This window comes from Crocodylus porosus, unplaced genomic scaffold (assembly GCF_001723895.1).
Source record: "Crocodylus porosus isolate Cpor-Errol unplaced genomic scaffold, CroPor_comp1, whole genome shotgun sequence".
Lineage (NCBI taxonomy): Eukaryota > Metazoa > Chordata > Crocodylia > Crocodylidae > Crocodylus > Crocodylus porosus.
The window spans coordinates 177,230,570-177,251,848 of NW_017728906.1; the positions used below are offsets into that span (position 1 = coordinate 177,230,570).

The 21,279-nt window shown below is 45.6% G+C and overlaps 1 long non-coding RNA gene across 1 annotated transcript; it reads right to left on the bottom strand.

Annotated features, from left to right (window-relative positions):
• Window positions 1-4,823: 4,823 nt before the first annotated feature.
• On the bottom strand, window positions 4,824-12,921 carry LOC109306722. The gene is made up of 4 exons (XR_002100088.1): window positions 12,910-12,921; window positions 7,578-7,583; window positions 5,738-5,740; window positions 4,824-4,928 (listed from the first exon to the last, which is right to left on the bottom strand). It is a non-coding gene; the product is annotated as an uncharacterized LOC109306722 (long non-coding RNA).
• Between the last annotated feature and the right edge of the window lie 8,358 nt (window positions 12,922-21,279).

The window sequence follows — 21,279 nt, forward strand, 5'->3', positions numbered from 1 at the left end:
GGAGCTAGCACATACTCATATGCCTTATGAATTCTAGTTTGCTCTGCAGAACCTCACAGAGTTCCCATTTATTTTAATAGGTAGCACTTAGACAACTCCAGAGTGAATCTTCCATTGTCCTGGAAGCATGTGACCATTTAAAGTAAATTAATTTTATTTACTTTCCCAGGGACAGTGGAATACCCAGATCAAAGATGCAATGGTCCATTTCCATCCATCCATCCATCCATAATTCATAAGTTCATAGACTGTAAGAGGCTGGAAATAACCTCGGAAGATCATGAGGTCCAGCCCCCTGTACTAAGCAGGAAAGATAACTGGGGGTCAGGTGATCCCAGTAAGGTGACTGTCTAGTCTCCTCTTGAAGATTTCTAGGGTAGGTGATTGCACCACCTCTGGAGGGAGCTTATTCCACAGTCTGGACACCCTAACTGTGAAGAAGTTTTTCTTAATACTGAGCTTGAATCGGTCTTCCAGGAGTTCGTGGTCAATACTCCTGGGTTTCCTCTTGGGTGCACTGGTGAACAGTTGCTCACTGAGCCCTTGATGTACCCCCTAGGGTAGCAGTAAGCTGCTACCAGGTCTCCTTTCAGCCTTCTTTTCCACAGGGTGAAGGGTCCCAGATCCCTCAGCCTTTCCTCATATGGCTTGCCATGTAAGACTCTGATCATAATGTCCATTTTCTGTACAAATTGTATTTATTCCCACCCTCCCCCCATCTAATAGTCTTATTACAGTTTCTACCTTTTGCAGAATTTCAACTATGGCTCTTAATGTGCTAGGCATTTTAATTGATTTTTTTCACCTTACTGCACCTTTTCTATCGTCCAAGCACAATGATATTCACATTTAAGCTGGACTTCAGACATGGTTGAGTTACTGGGGAAGGTATCAATCATTCTAGTTCATACCTCGTTGAGAAAAAAAGACACTGTTGCAGACTGGCATTCTTAAGCCTTACATTTTTACATACATATATTTCCATAGATTTCCAGAAGGATAGCGAGGGAATGATAGGGCAGTGAAAGGATGTGTCTACTTCTGCTAAAAAGAAGGATCTGATATTTTGGCATTTTAGAGCACCCATATGATGTCACACCTGAAATCTGCTGTCACAAATCTTGTTAAAGTGCCTTTCAGCTAAGAGAAGGATTTTTCATGTTTTAATCAGGTGTAACAAATCTGTAGTCACTGCCTTTTCCTAAAAGTCCTCGAAAATTAAGTTTTATTGGAGAAAGGGAAAAAAAAAATGAGTTACTGTAACAGCTTTATATAGTACTCAGCTGCATTTTCTTTAATTTTCTAATATGAAAGGCTTATTCCCATCTCTGCAGCTGTTAGTCTAATTGGATGATTTCCTGTTTGAAATGCAGAGTAATTTAAAGTGACTAGCAGTTGTTCAGGGAACCTCCCTTTCTAGGACATAACTTAATCTGACATATTCAACACTCATCAGAGATTCAACATCTTTTCAAACTGATTACTGCTTCCTCCATCACTCTTCAAGTTCCTTGACTTCCATTTAAGTGTTCCAATTTAGAGCTTGATTATTCAAATGAAACTAACAGTAACAAAAATCAAGCTTTTTAAAAAACATTTGGCTTCATTGGATGGCATATTAGATGCACTCTTCAGTGTTACTTATTGGATGCCTTGTCTCCTGTGGTGCTACAGCAAACCACTATTTCTGGTTTTACATCTGCTGAGCTTCAAGAGGATAATTTGTAGGAACTTCATGTAGCATAAAGTTAATATCATCAAAATTTATCGAGTGGAGAAGTAGTTTAATTTTGTCAAAGAAAGCTATAGAATCTTCTGAGCCATATCAAAGCAAGATCATAAGTCATTAACCGTCAGAAAGATGAAAGTTTTCTAAAACCAAGGAAATAGCGAGTAACTATGGTATTTCTTCTCTCAATCCCAAAATACAGTGGTTGTAAAATATGTGTAAGGTGTTGTCAAATGGTCGCTGATCTAAATAGGTGAAAGACTAAAGACAAAGTAGGCTAATATGACACATGCAGATCCAAAAAACATTTCTGAGATGGTCTGTTCTTATAAACATAATGATTCAAGCACTAACCTCTCCAAGGAATCTAGTTACCTCTGTTCCTTGCTTAGCACCACCATCCTGTTTTAGCACCAACCATGTCTAACGCTGACATTTTGCACTTTGTAGAGTGAATGTGTCATGTGTTTTCTTTAGATTCTTGAAATGCAGTTTTATTCTTCAGAAGTCCAGGGGAATTATAAAAGTAATTCTCATCAAAGTTAATGAGAGGGTTACCTGTTTTAAAACCCATATTTGCTGATAAGAGAGTTGAATAAACCTCTAAATGGCAGGTATGGGAAAACAATCTTGTAAATAGACTCTGCAGCTATTTGAAGAGGAAGGCATGACATTCATGAGCTTTTCTGTGCATTTAAAAAACTCTGGAAAGGGGTTTACTGTGGAGGCATAAATTCAAACCACAAGAGGTTTCAATTATAAACTTGACTGCACTAAAAAGGTTCTGATACGTTAGCAGCTTTTTTAGCAATGATTCGGAGGTGAGTTGAGGAAGGCAGTGTCCTAAGATGTGCCCCAAGCTGTGATTTCTAAGGGCATTAGAGGAGGTAACACTAATCAAGTTCCAGAGGGAAAAATCAAAGTGACTAAATACTGTATAATATAACCCTCCTCCTGGTGTTTCACTGGAAAGAAAATGGCCAGATATTTCCTGTGACACGTTCCTGCATACTAACCATCTCTTGCCAGCAACTCAGTGCATTTTAACTGCAGGGACAATGTTTTAAGTTCTTATGTCATTTTCATACTTGTATCTCATTTAGGCAGCTTACCATAAAAGCTAAGTTTTACAGATTTTAAAAAGGTGGTTTATCTGAGGGGAAAAAAGGGCATTTTGTGGGGCACATTTCAACTGTATAACAATGAAGGAAAGAGGGTTTTTTGTTTTGTTTTGTTTTGTTTTTAAGTGCATACCTCCTTTATTTTTAAAGTTCACTTTTTAAATCTTCATAGCTATGTTCAGTATGGCTGTTATATGAATTTTCACTTGCTTATGATTAGAAAGGGAGATAGAAAAACATTGCCCCAAAGTCAAATGTCTTCAAATAATGCAACAACCAGAATATAATCATTTCACAGTTTACATTTCACAAGGCGACTGATGGCCTTATGGCTTTTTGAGCAGTATAAGGCTTTCGGATTTTTTTATTAGAACTGTTTTCTTATCTTTCTTGATTATTTGCTTTAAATACACTTGTTTATGGCAACACAGTTTAAAACATGAATATGCTTGTATGAGATTGATGCTCGCACTAAATCATTCCCAGAACAGAAACTGAATGTTGTGTTAAATGCCTCAAAGCCCCTGCACAATTTTAGTAACCAGTACAATATACCTATTGAGATTTCTAGTGTACTCTTTCAGATATTTTAAGAAAACGATGTTGCCAATTACTGTATTAAATTCTGCTCTTACACCACTATAAATCTAGAAGGAAATGACTGATATAGATTTATACCAAATTTTCTTACCAGCTGTGACTAAGAATTTTGCCCATTATTTCTCACCATGATCTTCACAGTAGGATTCCTTCTCAAAGGAAAAATTCACGTGGAAGTGTTGTGCCTTTTAAATAAACTTAGCAAATTCATCTGAATGTTAGATTTGGTTTACAGTGTTTTCATATGTACATAGTGACTGCAGCCAGCAAAGGTTTAAAGCTAGCTAAAAAATTATATACTTACTGGGCATGTCTACACATGCATTAATGTGCCAGAATTACATCACATTAAGTTTAGTACCTGTAATAACTTGAGGTGTGTCCAGACGAGTACGCACATGCCTCTCGTAGCATCTCAAACCAGTTTGAGATGCTGCAAGCGGCATGCTGCAAATGAAAAAATGTTCCCCGTGCTGCATATTTGCAGCGCGGGCTCAAAATGTGATACCTAGAAATCCAGGTATCAAAATAAAGCACGTGGGAAAAAAGCAGGGCAAGGCACAGTCCCAGACCGTGCCCTGAGGTAACCTGGAAGTCGGTCCTCCAGAGAGATGCTCTGGTTTCTAGCCAGTGTGTCAATGGTGCTTCTGCTGCCCTAGCAGGTGGGGTATGTATGGTTAGCACTCTGGGGTAAGCAGAAAAGTCGGGCAAGGCTGAAGCATGACAGGGACCTAGGTGCTGTCACAGATAAGTTAGGAATGTGGGGGTGGGGCCTTCATAGGTATGGGGGTGCGTGAGGAGTGGCAGGAGTTGTGGGGGGGTGGGGAGTGGCAGGGGATGTGGGAGATTGTGCTGTTTGTGGGTGGGTTTGTGGAGGAGCTTGAGTGGGGGCAGCCACACACCTGCCCCTCCACATGCTCCCTGCCACGCTGGCAGTAGCAGCTGTGTACATACTGAATGGGCCTGGAAAGCCATGTGATAGTGTTGTACCACCACTGTGTCTACATGTGGTAGAGGACCTGCTCTGGGCCGATCTCACTGTGGCCTATTTCTGAACTAACCACCCGCCTTCACACCCCCCATGCCTTGTTGTTAATTGATTAATTGATGTTAATAAAGTGGAAGACTGCCCATTTCTTGCCTTGATGCCAGGGGGCGCTATCTGTGGCTCTGTTCCTCCCCTACACTGCAGCCCAAGCCTCGCAGATGGCATCCAGATGGCATCCATAACACTGGCCCCACACTGGGCCCCCGAATCCTACTAATTGGACCCAACTTAGATCTCTCCATTCAGGCAGCCTATTCTGCCTTCATTCCCAGCTGCATAGCTCCCTGAGCTGCTCCCCCTTATGGGTGTGGTCCCTCTGGGACCTTCGGCTCTACTGGCCCTGGCCCACCTCCAGACCAGTTGGAACCCCAGGCCCTCAGTTCTTGGGTGTTCCTCACAATGGGCCCCTGGCCCTTTGACCCTTCCATTCCTGGCCCCAGCAATGACCAGTCAGGGGATGTCCAGACAGGTTAAGTGTTTATGGCCCAACTCTCGTTCTCTCTGGGGTCCACCTTCTAAGCCCTACAAAGCGGGTAACCCACCCGGCTGTGGGGGCTGGGGGTTAAGGTGGCCTAGCCCACTTTTCACTGGGGTGGTAACTGGCCTGGCATTTCCTGGGGGCTCCCACACCACTAAGAACCCCACCAAGCCACCCACTCCCATCAGGTGCAGTTTTAGGTCATGCCCAGGACCAGGAGTGTCCTGACCATCCCCTGCAACTCCTCCCTTACCTGCAGCCAGACAATGTTGTTACCCAGCCTTCCAACAGCAAAATGCCCTGTTTATATGGGCAGCCCTGAATCCAAAATGGCAGTCCAAATCAGGAACCTGCTGGTTGCTGTCTTCAGGCCCTTAAAGTGGCAGGCATAAACAGTGCCCTGCCACACTGCATCTGGACTATGGCCCAGGTGGGTGCTGCTGCCAGCAGCATGGGAGGCAGGGGGAGGCAGGTGTGTGGCAGCCACCACTCAAGCCCTTTGACAAACCCATCCACAAAGTGCACATGCTCCCACACTGCACACACCTGGTGCTAGCAGCCAGCCAAACCATGCCAGCTACAGCGCTGTTGGGCCCATGGTCTGTGAAGAGAGAATGAGCCCAGGGAGAATGCAGGAACCCAATCCGTGCTGGCATGGCTCACTAGCATGCCTTTCAACAGGACTGGGACTCATGGGTCCTGTCCAAAGGCATGTATTAGCTTGGCAGGCTGGGCTGGGTCTGGTTGCATTCTCTCTGCACAGACTGCAGGTCTAGCAGTGCTGCCACTGGCATGGCTGGGGTGATACCACAGGGAGTGGGGGGGAGCTGGTGTGTGGAGGGCCCCCCACAAACCCAACATCTCCCCCACACCCTACACAATCCCACACCCCCTACCCTCTCCTGCACACCCAATACCACCCCCACAACCCCACCCCATTCCCACCCCATCCCCACCCCACCCCACCCCACCCTCAGAGCCGTCCCTAGGGAGGTGTGAATCAGGGCAACTGTCCCAGGCCCTGTGCTTCGGGGGACCCCATGGAGCTAGGCAGAGCAGCGTTGTGACTCTGTGTCATGTCTGGCTGCTTGGCATGCCCCTCCCCCCACTGAACCCACTAATGAATCCAGCTGCTTGCCACTCCCCCCAACCCCCGCCGCTAAATCTGCTGCTGGCTTCCTCATGTCCAGGGGTGGGGCCCTGCACATGATAATTTACCCTGGGCCCCACACCCTGCTCGGATCATCTCTGCCCACCCACATACCTCCACATCTACCCACACCTCTTCCCATCTTCCTCCTGCAAACTTCACAAGAAACAGCTGTCCCCACAGCCTGGTTAGTGAAGGTGTCAGAGGGGACTCTAATTTTTCTATAATAAGAAAGCCAAAAGCAAAAATCAAAGCATATAAATATTTAGAATTTATTTTCTTATTATGATAGAGATACTGGTAAGCTTCCAAATTGCTTTAAAACTGTAAATATATCAATAAAACATTGCCCAGCTGATCTTTCTCTCTCTGTCTCATATATTTATATATATATCCACTTCCTTCAGGTTTGGCTCTGGGTGAGGCAAACTCTAGGCCAAGGGTGTCCCAGAAAGCCCAGTAGAACTCCATGGTCAGTCCATCAATGCCTGTCACCTTGTTACCAAGCAACAGGCAGAGGGTGGCAGAGAACTTGGCCAAGGTGAGAGGAACCTCCAGCCAGTCTCAGTTGCCTGCACTGACCTGAGGGAGTCCCTCCCACAGGGTTCAACAGGCTTCAGCATTGGTCAGATCCAGGGAGAAGAGCTCTTAATAGAAGGCTTGCATGTGCTAGTGCATCTCACCTGGATCCGTGAGGGGGGTGCCATCACCTGCCAGTAGGCAGTCTATGTACTTCTTGGGCCTCTGGCTCTTCTCCAGGGCATAGAAGAAGTGGGACCTGTGATCCATCTCCCAAAGAAACTGGATGCGTGAGTGGACAAACACACTGCAGCCGCAATAGTTGTCCAGAGTGCAAAGCTCTTCCTGCCTCTCCCAACACTCTCCACAGAGGGATGGGTTGGTTAGGTCAGTTGTCAGGTGCCTCTCCAGCTCCAGCACTTCCCATTCAAGCTGCTGCTGGACCACTTCCCTCTGCTGGGTGTGCCCCCAAAGTAGCTGCAGCAAAAGAGCTGGATGCACAGCTTCCACACATCCCACCATCTCTAAGCCAAGGAGAAAGCTGCCTGTTGCTCCTTCCAGGCTAGCCAGAACTCCTGGAAGGCCTCCCTGAAGCATCCTCCAGCAGACCCTGAATGCGCGGGCCCCAACGTGGCCTGGGCCCAGACAAGATGGTGATCACTGAAGAGGTTTAGTTGGACACCATAGGAGTGGGCCTGTGCAAAATGTGGCAACGAGATATAAATTCAGTCCAACTGGGAGTGGCACACATGCTCCACCCCCATCCTCATATAGGTGAAGGCAGGAAAGGCCATCAGTGTGACAGGTGTGCCAGACATCCACCAGGGAGTACTCTTTCAGGATCTCCCTGAGGATTCCTATGACACCCTGGTTCTGCTCACTCCCTGACTGGTCCATGCATCCAGGGTGATGTTAAAGTCCCCGCTAAGGACCAGGCACTCACAAGGGTTGAGGGTGCCAATGTAAGTGGCTGCTTGGAAGAAGCCTGCTAACTCTGGGTCTTTCACAGGGGTGTACACATTCAGAAGGTTCAGGACCAGCCCCTGCACTCAGATCAAGAAGTGCAGCAGGCGGCCTGGCACCACCTCAACTTCCTAGAGAACCTTTGGCTACAGGCCTGGGGATAGCAGGGTGGCCACCCTAGGAAAAGTGGCCAAGAGGTGACTAAAGACACTATCTCCCCACTCCAGCTGCCAGGTAGTCTCATCAGCCAGAGTCATCAGGGTCTTCTGCAAGAATACCACGAGGTTACCCCCCCACCAAAAAAAGGAAGAAAAGCACTCAGCATCTCCAGAGACCCTTCCTGCAGCCATGGATGTTGAGGATCATGATCTTAAATGACCTAATGGTTGAGGGGGGTGGATTAGATGGTTCAGCAAGGGCCTCGTGTGTTGCAACACCTAACGTGGGACTTGCTGACTTGCACAACACCCTCATATAGGTATAGAGGGCATCTATGAAACTGTGGACCTGCCTATAAATCTAGGCTTTGCAGTGCTTGGGCTCACCACCTTCCACCATGGTGGGGGCGGTAGGAATATGCACGCCCTTGGAGACCTGACTGGAATCTGCCCTCCCTCCCCCCAGAAGGCTCCTGCCCTGCCATTGCTTCACATAAGGGAGAGGGAAACCAAAAACAAACCAAAAACAAAAACCATGGAAGGGCTAGTGAATCCAATAGGTTCAGGCTGGGGCTGGGGCTGGGGCTGGAGGGGGAGGGAGGGGAGCTGAAGCTCACTGAGCTACAGCCCCACAGGAAACCAGGTGGGCTATGCCTGAGGAAGGTGGGGGAGGGAGGACACAGACACAAGGGCTGGAAAGACTCGAGCTGGCTAACTCAGCCGCACAACAAACACTGGGGCAGGGGGAGTGGACCATAGGACTTACCACACAAAGGCAAAACACACAGGAGAAGCTGCTGAAATGTAAAAGATGGCTGAAGCAGTAGAGGGTCTTTGTTTGTTGGAACTCAGTCCAGGGGCCCCTTAGGCCTCCAGCCAGAGGCACCCAGCAGCAGGGCAGCAGGCAGGAAACAAAGCACAGGATTAGATGGGGTGAGCCAACTGTGAGGGAGTGCAGGAGCAAACACTCAATTAGGGATTAATTCAGTGTGGGTTCTGTGCAGGGAAGTGTAAGGTGGTGCAGTGAGGAATCCTGCCTCCCTGTCCTAAGGCAGGGCAGCCAGTGGCAGCACAGGAAGCAACAGTGGCAGTGGTGGCAACATTAGTAACCATCCAAATCTTCCAGCTAAGACATGCTTCAGGAGAAGGTGAAGGTGGAGGGTAGCCCGCCTGAGGCAGCTGGGGCAGGTAAGGCACACTTAGGTATTAGCAGTGGTAGGGGGGAGGGTCCAGCAGGCCCCAGGGATGTCCCCTGGCCATGGTTTGGCAGTGGCCGGAACAGGAGTGCTGAAGTTGGGTGTGAGGTGCTGGGTTGCAGTGCTGTGGAGATGTGGTGCCCACTCCCCTCACCCCGGGTGGGCAGCAGTGTGTGGTATGTGGCAGAGGACCTTCCCTCCCCCCATGGGGGAGTGGCAGAAGCAACATCAGGAGTAAGAGAAGCAGCAGCAGCAGGAAAAGGGGCATGGCAGTGCACTGAGGATGTGGTGGGCCCCCCATGGGGGAGCAGCAGCGTGCAGGATGCAGCAGAGGCCACTTTCCCCATGGGGGTGGTGGCTGTGGAAGCAGCAGCAGCAGCTGCAGCCACCTGGGACAGGAAGGGGTATGGCCAACTTCCTCCCACAAGCTCCTGAGAGCAAGTTGACCTGAGCTGCTTGCCAGGGCAGCTTTTTATACTGCTGTGGCCAGCACACATGTCTGCATATGTGGACATGCCCTTAATGCACTGGAATCAGTGCTACTGTGCAGTAGCACTGGCACACATCTTTTAGGTGATGGTAATGTGCAGTAGACTAATTCTACTGCACATTAGCTCATTACAATAGCTTTCATCGTGATGCACTAATGTGCAGTAGAATTACTCTACTGTGCTTCTAGTATCTTGTGTAGATGCACCCACTCTGTTTTTATTTAATAAAATTAGATGCCATTTGTCACAAAAAAAATGAAACTGTCCCTTTTCAAACTTCCCCTTTTCAAAAGGAAAGAGAAAGCTCTTCCTCGGGACCTCCCCAAGATACTTTCTTTGGTTTCCTCCTCCTGATAGGACCCCCTGCAGTCAGCCCTAGTATGGCTTCACAAGGGGCAAGCCTCTGGCTCTTCTCAGTTCCTGGCTTTCCTAGTTATCACCTAGGTAGCACCTCCAACCATGGAAGCTCCTTCGTTTTGGTCAGCTTCCAGGAAGGAGGGGGTGTTTTTCTTCTTGCAAAAGAGGAGGGATCAGAGTGCCGATGTCCCAAACAACACAGCAGACAACGCTTCTAATAGCCAGTTTTATTGTACCGTTCCAATTCCTCTTGTCCTCACAGTCTCACTTCTAACTGTTAATCAAGTTTATTCTGTCCTCTCTGGGACCATTTCTTTTCTTCCAGTCCTCCTTGGGACCTTTTTTCCCTCCCGCTTTCTCACAGCTTCGCTCATTCTCCTCAAGCCCAGTCAGCTGCACTTGTAACAAAACAATTATAGAATCATAGAAAATTAGGGTTGGAAGGGACCTCAGGAGGTCATCTAATCCAACCCCCTGCTCAAAGTAGGACTATCCCCAACTAGATCATCATAGCCAAAGCTTTGTCTAGCCAGGTTTTGAAAACCTCCAAGGATGGAGCTTCCACCACCTCTCTGGGTAACCTCTTCCAGTGTTTTACTAACCTCCTAGTGATAAAATTCTTCCTAATATCTAACCTCAACTTCCTTTGCTGCAACTTGAGACCATTGCGCCTTGTTCTGTCATCTGCCACCACTGGGAATGGTCTAGCTCCATCCTCTTTCACACCCCACTTCACATAGTTCAAGGCTGCTATTAAGTCCCCTCTCAGTCTCCTCTTCTCTAAACTAAACAAGCCCATTTACCTCACTCTTTCCTCATAGGTCATGTCCCCCAGCCTCCTCACAATTTTTGTCATCCTCCACTGAACTCTCACCAATTTGTCCACATTCTTTCTGCAGTGAGGGGCCCAAAACTGAACACAGTACTCAGATTGTGGTGTCACCAGAACTGAATAGAAGGGAATAATCACCTCCCTTGACCTACTGGCAACACACCTACTAATGCAGCCCAGTAAGCCTTCTTGACAACAAGGGCACACTGCTGTCTCATATTCAGCTTATTGTCCACTGTGACCTCCAGGTACTTTTCTGCCCAGCCAATCAGCCCCCAGCCTGTACTGGTGCATGGGATTATTCCATCCTAAGTGCAGGATTTTGCTCTTGTCCTTGTTGAACCTTGTGAGATTCCTTTTGGCTTAATGCTCCAATTTGTCTCAGTCACTCTGAATATGAGCTGACCAAGGCAGGAGAAAATCCCCTTATAGGGGAACACAGACTGTAAAATGTCTTTTGTCTCAGGTGTGGAGGGATGCAATGTGTTAGGCGAATGGAAGATGAGGGGTTCAACAACTAGTAATAGAAAAATGCATCTCTACCACCAGATCCTTCACTGAAGAATTTTCCCAAAAATCAATAGAGTCTCTGCAGCCCTTTTCAAAATCTACCTGTAGCTACTAGATGAACTGATGAGACAATATGGATACAAGTACCTGCAGTGTGCAGATGCTGAAACTCTCTAACTATCCTTCTACAAATATAATCACTCAACTACCACTGACAAGGTCCAGGGCTTAGAAGAAGATCAGTACCTGGACATGTAGCAAAACCCCCAGTTTTTCCTTTTTTTCTTTTAAAATACATTCCCTTCTCCTCCCCAAGTATTTCTGACTTTTTCTTTCCCTTTCTATTCCCTATAGATAAGTATAAGTGAGCTAAGACATAGGATAAGCTTCAGCATTTTATTTTGGTAGCAAGTTGTATTTGTTTTGTCTTTTCTCCTTCTTTATATTGTATAAATATTATGTTTATATTGATTTTTACTGTTCTATATTACTGTTTTACTGGTACTATATGATTTAGGCCTACATATGTAAGTTAGCATAAGTCATATCAAGTTTCCATTTTGTTTGTCAAGTCTCCATCCTGTCCCCAGACCCAATTGTGTAATCCATGATTCACACCTACCCCTCCTATGTAACTTGGTTCCTGAATGAATGGAGATGCATGAGGGTGCTTCTGAGACAATGGCAGTTGGTCTAAAATAGCTCCCTCTGAATGACCGAACCATCAACACCAATACCTGGACCAAAGACCCAGCCCTTGGAACCACCCTCAGTATTCAAGAAACAAAAGATGAGGCAACCCACCACTGTGCCAAGGCTGCACATGCTCAGTAAGAACACCTGGAGCCCTCTGGGACAGGACTGACATTGCCTGGAGAGACCTTCCCCATCAGAGATCAGAGGTAGTCTGCCCCATAAAAAGGGGTAGTGAAGACTGACTCCTTGGGAAGCCCTCTCCATCTGGACCAGCACCATGCCACACCACCTATCCACCCAGAGGCCCTGCCAGCGACCCACCCCTCCCTGGACAACACCTACTGGACAAAGATCCCTTTCCAGCCTGCATAGGTAGCTATCACCTCCTACCCCATCTTCAACCAAGGATTTGGACTCTGCTTCTCTTCACCATCTGGACTCCAACCCTTCCATTGAGTCTATTTCTTCTGCTGCCATTGTGAGGGCTTGTGTGTGTGTGAACCAATAACTTCAGGGGCCTGTGTAGTGTGTTGCCTGCTTAATAGACCTGTTATTTTGAAACCCCGAGTTGGGTTTTTGTCTGTTTACTGACTCTTTCCTCCTTGCCACTACTTATCTGTCCCCTCTCCCCCAGTCTCTAAGCTGTCAGCCTGTTTCCAGCCCCAAGCTCCCAGGTTTCTACCCCTCTGTCTCTTTCCTGGCTGTCTCCTCCTTGCCACAACTTATCTGCCCCCCCCCCCCAATATCTCAGCTGTCTGCCTCAGTTTCCAGCCCCAATCTACCTTAAGTAACCCCAAGCCTCAGTTCCTCAGCCAGCTTCTCTCTAGTCCACCAGTTCTAAACTCAGTTCTGGCAACTTACACTCCCTACACTTTAACTCTTTCTCTCACCTTAACCTTCCCCCAAGTATCCCAGGTACCCCAAGCACACGCATACATACTGTGCCATCCAAGTTAGGAACTTACCTATATGTAGGTGGGTTGTATATGTGTGAACTGGTGAGTGTGTTTGTAACATATATGTGTGTATGATATATGAATTAGTGATCTGTGTATGTATACTGAGTGTGTGGGTATGGACAACTGATTTTTATCTAACTTTTAGGATGCATAGTATATGTGCTTGAATTGGTGATAGGTATGCATGTGCCTAGGCTAGTTTGGATGTGTATGTGCCTGAGTTGGTAGTGTGTGTGTGTGTATGTATGCATCCAGTTGATTTGTGTGTTTGTAGATGTGCAATTGTGTCACACCCTCCTGTCTAACAGACGAATATTGATATCCTGAGAGTTGGCCTGACCCCACAGGGCAACAGATAAGGAACATCAGGTAGAAACTGAACCTCAGTATGGAAGACCAACTCACCATCCAGCTTACCCTACTATGTTTGGGCCAACAGCATGTCATCTGAAAACTTCCTGAGGGTGTACTCTATGCCACCTTCCAAGTTATTGATGAAAACATTGAACAAAACCAGCCCCAGGACCGACCCCTGGGGCACTTCACTTGATACTGGCTGCCAACTAGACATCAAGCCATTGATGACTACTCTCTGAGCCTGATGCTCTAGTCTGTTTTCTATCCACCATACAGTCCATTCATCCAGTCCTTAGCTTGCCTGGGAGAATGTTGTGGAAGAATGTATCAAAAGCCTGGGGACAACATTTACCAAGTACAAAGAAACTTTATGCCATGGGGAACCAACCGGGGTCAGTCTCTGTGTCCTGCTGTGAGGCCAAGACTGCCATCTGCCCCTGGGATGAAAAGAGCATATAGATGTCCTACGTAGGAAACTATTCACAAGCATTATTTACAGTAAAGCCTGTTCACACTGAGTCCTGCAAGAGTGCTCCCACCTGGAATTTCAGGATAGAATCCAGCTCACTTAGCTTCCTTTGTTTTGTTTTTTTCATAATAGTATTCACTAACCAGTCTAAGGAAGCTATTACAGCTATTATCTAATGATTCATGTTATTTGAGCAATTAGTGAGAACAGAAATCTTGATCGAAGTACTTAAATATAAGTATTGTCTCTAATATTTTAGAAATACTTGTAAGAATAGAATCCAGTGGAAACATTTAACTGCAATGCATCCTTGGACAATGTAAAAAGAAATAAAAATCAAAACAAAACAAAACCCCTTCCTGCATTGTCTTTGATGTCAGTAAGATAAGGTCCTCTTAAATGTCCCAAAAAAGCAAGGTGCAAAATGTAGCCAAAAATAGGCAGTATATCTGTTAAAAGAATGACTTGGTTAATAGTAAGAATTGAGATAACCTCTCTCCTGGGATGGTGCTATGGAAGTGGATTGCAGAATTGTGAAATATGACCCCTCCCCCATTTTATTTGGGTGAGGACTTGAAGCAGAGTAATTTCAATAAAGTTGGTTGGAGGATTTGTGCAGTTCTTGTTGGAAAGCATGTGGCTGGATCCTATTCATCACCCCCTCATAAAGAATCCAGCCTGGAAGCAATACAGATACAGTGTGCTAGTTTGCTGTGAAGTTTTCATCCATACACAACAGTAGTATTCATGTAATATATATATACACAAAGCATTTTTAAGTCTCCTGGTTTCTAGTTTTATGCCATCCATCATTATTTGTCATGGTCACTGGTATCATAACTATGTTGTATATGGACATGTCTGATCATAGCTGAAAAACACATGGTTGAATTTCCTTCAGAAGTTTATGTCAAAGATTCAAAGCATGGGCATTATTGTCCATCTGTGTAAATTAAATAGTGGGTGAATTTTATTCTAAGTTACATAAAAAATCTGTTGAGCTACCCAACCAAATTAAAAGTGACAATGAACCTAAATCAGCTTCTGTCAATAAATCTTTGCCTTTAACAAGACAGTTTCTGTACTGTGGTGCATTCTAATGCCCAATATTAAACATTTAAAACTAAATCAAATGAAGCAAGATGAGTTTGCAGCAGAATACAAATAGCTCATTCAAAGACCTTTGATTTTTTTTTAAAGCATAAATTGTAAATGGGGCAAAAAAAGTATCTACTTGTCAAGAAGATTATTTTTTATATAAAGGAACTATAATGCCTCTGTTTGAATCACAGAATCATAGAATCAGAGAAGTAGGGTCAGAAGGGACCTTGTAGATCTTTAAGTCTGACCCCCTGCCTGGGCAGGAGAAAAACTGGGCTCAAATGACTCCAGCCAGGTAGGCATCAAGCCTTTTCTTAAAGACCCCCAGGGTAGGAGCGAGCACCACTTCCCTTGGAAGTTGGTTCCAGATCCTAGCCGCCCTAACTGTGAAGTAGTTCTTATGGATGTCTAATCTAAACCTACTCTCCAACAACTTGTGGCCGTTATTCCTTGTTATGCCAGGGGGTGCTAGGGGAATCAAGGGCTCTCCCAAACCCTTCTGGTCCTCCCTAGTGAGTTTATAGATGGTCATCAGGTACCTCAGCCATCTCTTGTGAAGGCTGAACAGGTTCAAGTCCCACAGTCTCTCATTGTAGGGTCTGCCCTGTATGCAGGTGACCCTTCTCTGGACCCTTTCAATGTTGTCCACATCCCTCCTGAAATGGGGAGCACAGAACTGGATGCGGTACTCCAGCTGTGGCCTGACCAGTGTTGCATAGAGAAGGAGGATCACCTTCTTGGCCATACTTGAGATGCACCTGTGGATGCATGACAAGGTCCGGTTAGCTCTGCCAACCGTGACCTCGCATTGTCGGCCCATGTTCATCTTGGAGTCAGTAATGACTCCAAGATCCCTTTCTGCCTCCGTGCTCTCAAGAAGGGAGTTTCCCATCTTATAAGTGTGCTGCTGGTTACTCCTGCCCAAGTGCAGCACCCTGCACTTGTCAGTATTGAAACGCATCCTGTTTTTGTTAGCCCACCCCTGTAACCTATCCAGGAGTTGCTGCAGTCTTTCCCTCCCTACTAGTGTGCTCACCTCACCCCAAATTTTGGTATCTTCAGCAAATTTAAACAGGTTGCTTTTCACCCTGTCGTCCAAATCGCTGATAAAGAAATTGAACAGAGCGGGCCCAAGGACGGAGCTCTGGGGGACTCCGCTGCCCATGTTCCCCATGTCAAATATGACCCATCCACCACCACCCTTTGAGTATGACCTTTCAGCCAATCTGGAATCCATCTGACTGTGTAGGCATCAATGCCACAGTCACCTAGTTTTTTAATGAGGATGGGGTAGGAGATGGTGTCAAACGCTTTGCTGAAGTCCAGAAAGACTACATCCACGGCGACACCTGCATCCAATGCTTTTGTGACCTGATCATAAAAGGCAATCAGGTTTGTCTGACATGACCTGCCAGTAATGAAACCGTGCTGGTTGCCCTTGAGCATCATCCCTGAAGCCAGCCTATCACAGATGTGCTCCTTGATGATCTTCTCAAAGAGTCTCCCTAGGATTGAGGTAAGACTGACGGGCCTATAGTTCCCCAGGTCCTCCTTCTTCCCCTTTTTAAAGATGGGGACCACTTTGGCTATCTTCCAGTCATCTGGCACCTGGCCTGAGCACCACAAGCTCTCGTAAAGCTGGGTCAAGGGCCCTGCAATAACCCCTGCTAGCTCCCTCAACACCCTGGGGTGGAGAGCATCTGGACCTGCTGATTTGAACAATTCCAGTCCCTCCAGAAGCTCTCTAACTTGGTCCTCCCCAACTTGAGGTCTGTAGGTGTTCTGCTCGAGTCTGTCTTGCATGGTGGGGAAGTCCCAGTCCCTGCACAAGAAAATGGAGGTGAAGAATTGGTTAAAGAAGTCTGCTTTCTCCTCTGAAGCAACCACCAGATTGCCTAGAGAATCTTTCAGGGGCCCCACATTTCCCAGTGCCTTCTTCATCTTCCCTATGTATTTGAAAAAGGACTTTTTATTATCTTTGATCTTGGATGCTAGTCCTAGATCTATGGCTGCCTTAGCTTTCCTGACAGCCCCCCTACAGGCCCGAGCATAGGAGGTATATATCTCCTCTTGGAGATAGCACCCCCCTTTCCACCAGTTGTATGCCGCCTTTTTGGCATCAGGCATTCCCAGACACCCTTGGTGAGCCAGAGGGGCTTTCGGGCACTCTTGCCCCCCTTGCTTCTTGTTGGGATGGTCACCCCTTGGGCCCTGAGTATCGTCTCCTTAAGGAACGACCACTCATCTTGAGCACTGAGTTCCCCTGCTCTCGAGAACCCCAGTGCCTCTCCCACTAATCTCCTCAATACGTTGAAGTTGGTTCTCTTGAAGTCTATGTTTGATGAAACATTTCTAAGTTTCACTGATAAAGTCACTGTTCCCTGTAGCCATACCAGGTAAAAACACTTCCTAAGCAGCCATGTAGGAACCAGATCTGAAGTTAAACATTGTTGGCCTCAGGCTCTGCCTCATTTCAGCAATAGTTGCCTGAGAAAAGAAAGCTTTTGTATCTGAAGGACAGGTTTTAAAAGTCAAGGGAAAAAGACAGTAGACCTAAGACCTAAAGAGCAAAAAAATAAAAATAAAATCAGAGTACCGGCTTGACATATGTCACAGTCAAGTGGAAACTTTTAGTTTTTAAAAAACAGGATGTTAAGATAAAATATTTTTTGTTGAAAATGTATATTCAATGAAATAATGTGTTTCCACCCAACTCAACTTAGGTTCCCATAATTTTATAGGAAAGAAGAGAATTTTCAAAACTTTCCTCTGCAAAAGATCTACAAACATCTGAATCCAGCTGGCAACATTTTCCAGATGCAAGGTAAAATGGAAAAGATGATAGGTACAAACAAAGGTAGTAATTTCACATTCAGCTAATCTGCACCTCTGTGTTGGAGTGAACCAATAAATGGGTTTTCATAAGGTCCAGGAGTCAGTCTTTTTGACATGCAAGAGTTCTTTTTTAATGAGGGAATGGAGAGAAGAGTGTAATTCAGCTGCCACTACCAGAACTCATGAACTTTCCTAGAAATGGGGTTACTTTTTCTAATTTTCCTCACTGGTAAATCTATTTAGAGACTGCATCTGCAGTGTAAAAGTTGCTGTCTCGGTAGGTAATTAGGCATAATATAACCAACATAAGCTAACTATGCACAGGTCAGTCAGCTTTTCTAAGCAAACATGCTGTGGTTTTGTACGGTCTGGATTCCAACCAGTTTATTCCATCTTGCTATGTACTATACTTCCTTTGGCTGCTTTGCCGTGTAACATATGCTACACCTTTCCGATCTACTAAACAACTTGCTGTTTACATTGGACATACAGGAGTAGTGTTTTGTGCACCCTAAATATACTATGGCAAAGAATGGAGCTTCTCTAAGGTGAGATAACAGTCACCAAACAGAGAATAAAAAATGATCAAGCCCTAGTGCAAAGCTGACTTCACAAAATTTCTCTCATTTACAGAGTGAATAGCAGGAGAAAAATAGTCAAACAGCTGCGGTTCTGAGAGAGAAACCCATTTCAAAGAGTCAATCATATTGCAGATTTCAGTGTTTTTTTTTCTAGTTCATCAGAAAGACATCCAAAGAGAAAATGCAAATCTCACCAAATAAGTAATCAGAAAAGAGAAGGACCCATCTGTCACATCAGTTAATGTCTTCATTCAGGGAAAGGGGGGAGGGAAGGACTTCAGAATCTAAACCAAATCCCTCCAAAAAGAAAATCTATTAAAGATACTTTCCTCTAAAATATTTTAAACATATTAGACTCAAGCTAGGTACAGACATTACACTTATACCTGTATAAGTGTTTGGAAATCAGTCAATATCTGTAACCAAACAGACTTTCAATGCACATAGACCAATTAATAAATGGCAGAACCCAGTCTAAGAAAGACCTGGATGGATGTAGTATCAAACTTAAGCAATAGTTCTTCCATACTAGATCCACTCTCAACTAAAGTTCAGTCTCAGGCTGCTTTGTGGGTCCCTGTTAACCTTCCCTTTGATGCATAAAGCGGTTCGTTTCTCTGGAGGCCCACAAAAAATCACAGACACACATACATTAAACGGCACAAAGGTGGCATTTGCTTGCAAACAAAGGTCAGAGCAGAGTCAGGTACTCAGATTACTCTGACCCTGTATTGGTATTCGCAAGCGAAATTTATCTTCTCTCTCCTGGGCACATGTGCAGAAACAGGAACTCTTACAGCTTACTTCCGTTTCATACAAACATACATGTAAGTTACATCACTACATACATCGCATGTATAATATAATTAACTACTTAAGTATGCAGGGCGGAGAAGTAAATATGCATCAGCTAATTAAGCATGCTCAGAAACTACGACAGGTCACCAATAGTTTACTTTCCCCCCCACTTTTTCAAGGACACAGATAATTGAATTTTGGCTCCTGCAATCTGCATGAGAAAGATTTAAGGCAGGTGAGGGGGAGAAACTGCAATTAGCATAAGAAAAGCTGTAGCAAGGCTAGGAAAGAAAAAGTCCTTGGCAGTATTTCTTTCTTATCAGGTGCAAGATGCAAGCTGCGCATTTCTAACAATATTCTATTTCTAACACCTTCACAGGGTGGCTCACTAGCCTCAGCCATCTGTTCCAGCCCTGTTCCAGGCATGCTTCATGCCCAGCTCCTGCCTGCCCTGTTGACAGCCAGTTGACAGCCACATGACTCCCAGCCTGGGCTCCTGCCTGTACCTGTCAGCTAAGCCAGGCAACAGCAGGGGGGGATCAGAGGCCCTCATTACATGGGCCCATCCCTGTCTCCCACAGACCCAAGCCAGTACAGCTTGGAGGTGTGGGGGGAGGTCCACATAGCATGGGACTCTGCTCCCCCACTCCACTCCTGACTGTGCTGGCTCCTCCCAGCCCCAGGTCCTGCCAGGCCTGTAAGTTGCAGCTAGCCCCTCTCCCCCCAGACTTGAGCTAGCACAGCTGTGGGAGGGGTTGCCCCTGGTCACTGGAAGGGGGGGTGGGGTTGGAGAGAGGAGCCACACTAGCCAATCAGGTTTGACCAGCTATTCAGCTGGACTCAACGGGGAGGCATGGGGGAGCACCCCCAAACTGCTGGCCTTGGCCAATGCAGGCACACATCTGTTCTGTTTGCTCCTGGCCAATATTTGGGACATTAAAGTACAAAACTGAAACCACTTCCACCTCAGACTTTTTGAGTGTCTGGACCTGACTTCAATGCAAATTGAGGACTTAGAACAGTCAAAGATACAGCCCATGGGCTGCATCCAGCCTGCTGAACCTTATCACTGAACCCAGGGGGCTGCCCGTGGGAAGTAGACCCATACAGCGCATGCAGTGTATACCAGATTGGCTCCACCTGCTTCACCTAGCACATGGGGCTTGGGTGGGAGGATGCTGCATGGGCATGGGTGAGCACATGCTAAAAGTGGTGTGCAGGGCTAGTCCAAAATGAAAGCTGCATACAAAACTCAGGGCTGGTTTGGGGTGCACTGGATCTGGCATTGGGGTTGGTCTGGGGGCTCAATCATTGAGCTGACCAGTGGACTGGCCCTTCACCTTTCATCTAGCCTGCAGGACCTGATGACTCTTAGAATATTGGAAGTAAACTTTGAGTCCTTCTTTACTTAACGCTACTAGACATGAGCAAGTAAAATGAGGTTTTCAAAATAAAGCTGAAAAACTACATACAGTAGATCTATCCCTTAAGGTGATTCAGAAAAGAAAAGTTATTATTTTGTTATGACTAACAAAACCATGTTCCAGTAAGATATAAAAATAGTAAAAAAACAATAGTATCAAAAACATATTTCTTATCTTCTTATAAAATAGCATGACCCAAGCTGGATATTAGAAGAGTCACTAAAACTAAACAGTTTGAGAACGTCAGTGTCTTAGCCTTGTACTAAGAAAGAAGCAATGTGAAGACCTCACAGATTCAGGCTGAAAGTAAATGCCTGCCTGCACCATGGATTAGACCACCACAAGTACATTAAGCCAGTGCTCAAATCACTCCAATTAGTCTGAGTGACCTTTTGGTACCGTTTTAAGCCTGTGATCTTGATTTTCAGAACAAATAATGGATCCAACCCTGGTGTTTTAAAGGGCAAATTCAAATAAAACAATGCCCACTTTTGGGGCTGAAATAACCTTATACAGCAGTTTTAAAGCACTGAGCATACCTGTCTTTGTTAACAAAAGAAATCTGTATAGCATAAATTTTCAGACATATTAGATGGATCCTTTGGCAAGAGCACACTATATATAATCACATCTCAGCAAATTAAGATTCTGTCCCATAGTCAGCAACCAAAGAATATAGATCTGCCCCAAAGCATATCCATGGTATAGAAAATCCCATGGTGAAGATTGGTGACTGAAACATCGTTCCAAGTAAGAAATTATCAGGTAAGATCTTCCCTTTTATACTCTTTTTCCTCTCATAGTAAGTTTTTATATTTCCCTTGTGTGGTTTAAACTTTAAAGACTCTTGCTTAGAGTCTGCTCCCTACACTAATTACAGATCATAAGCATCTGTTGGAATGTCCTC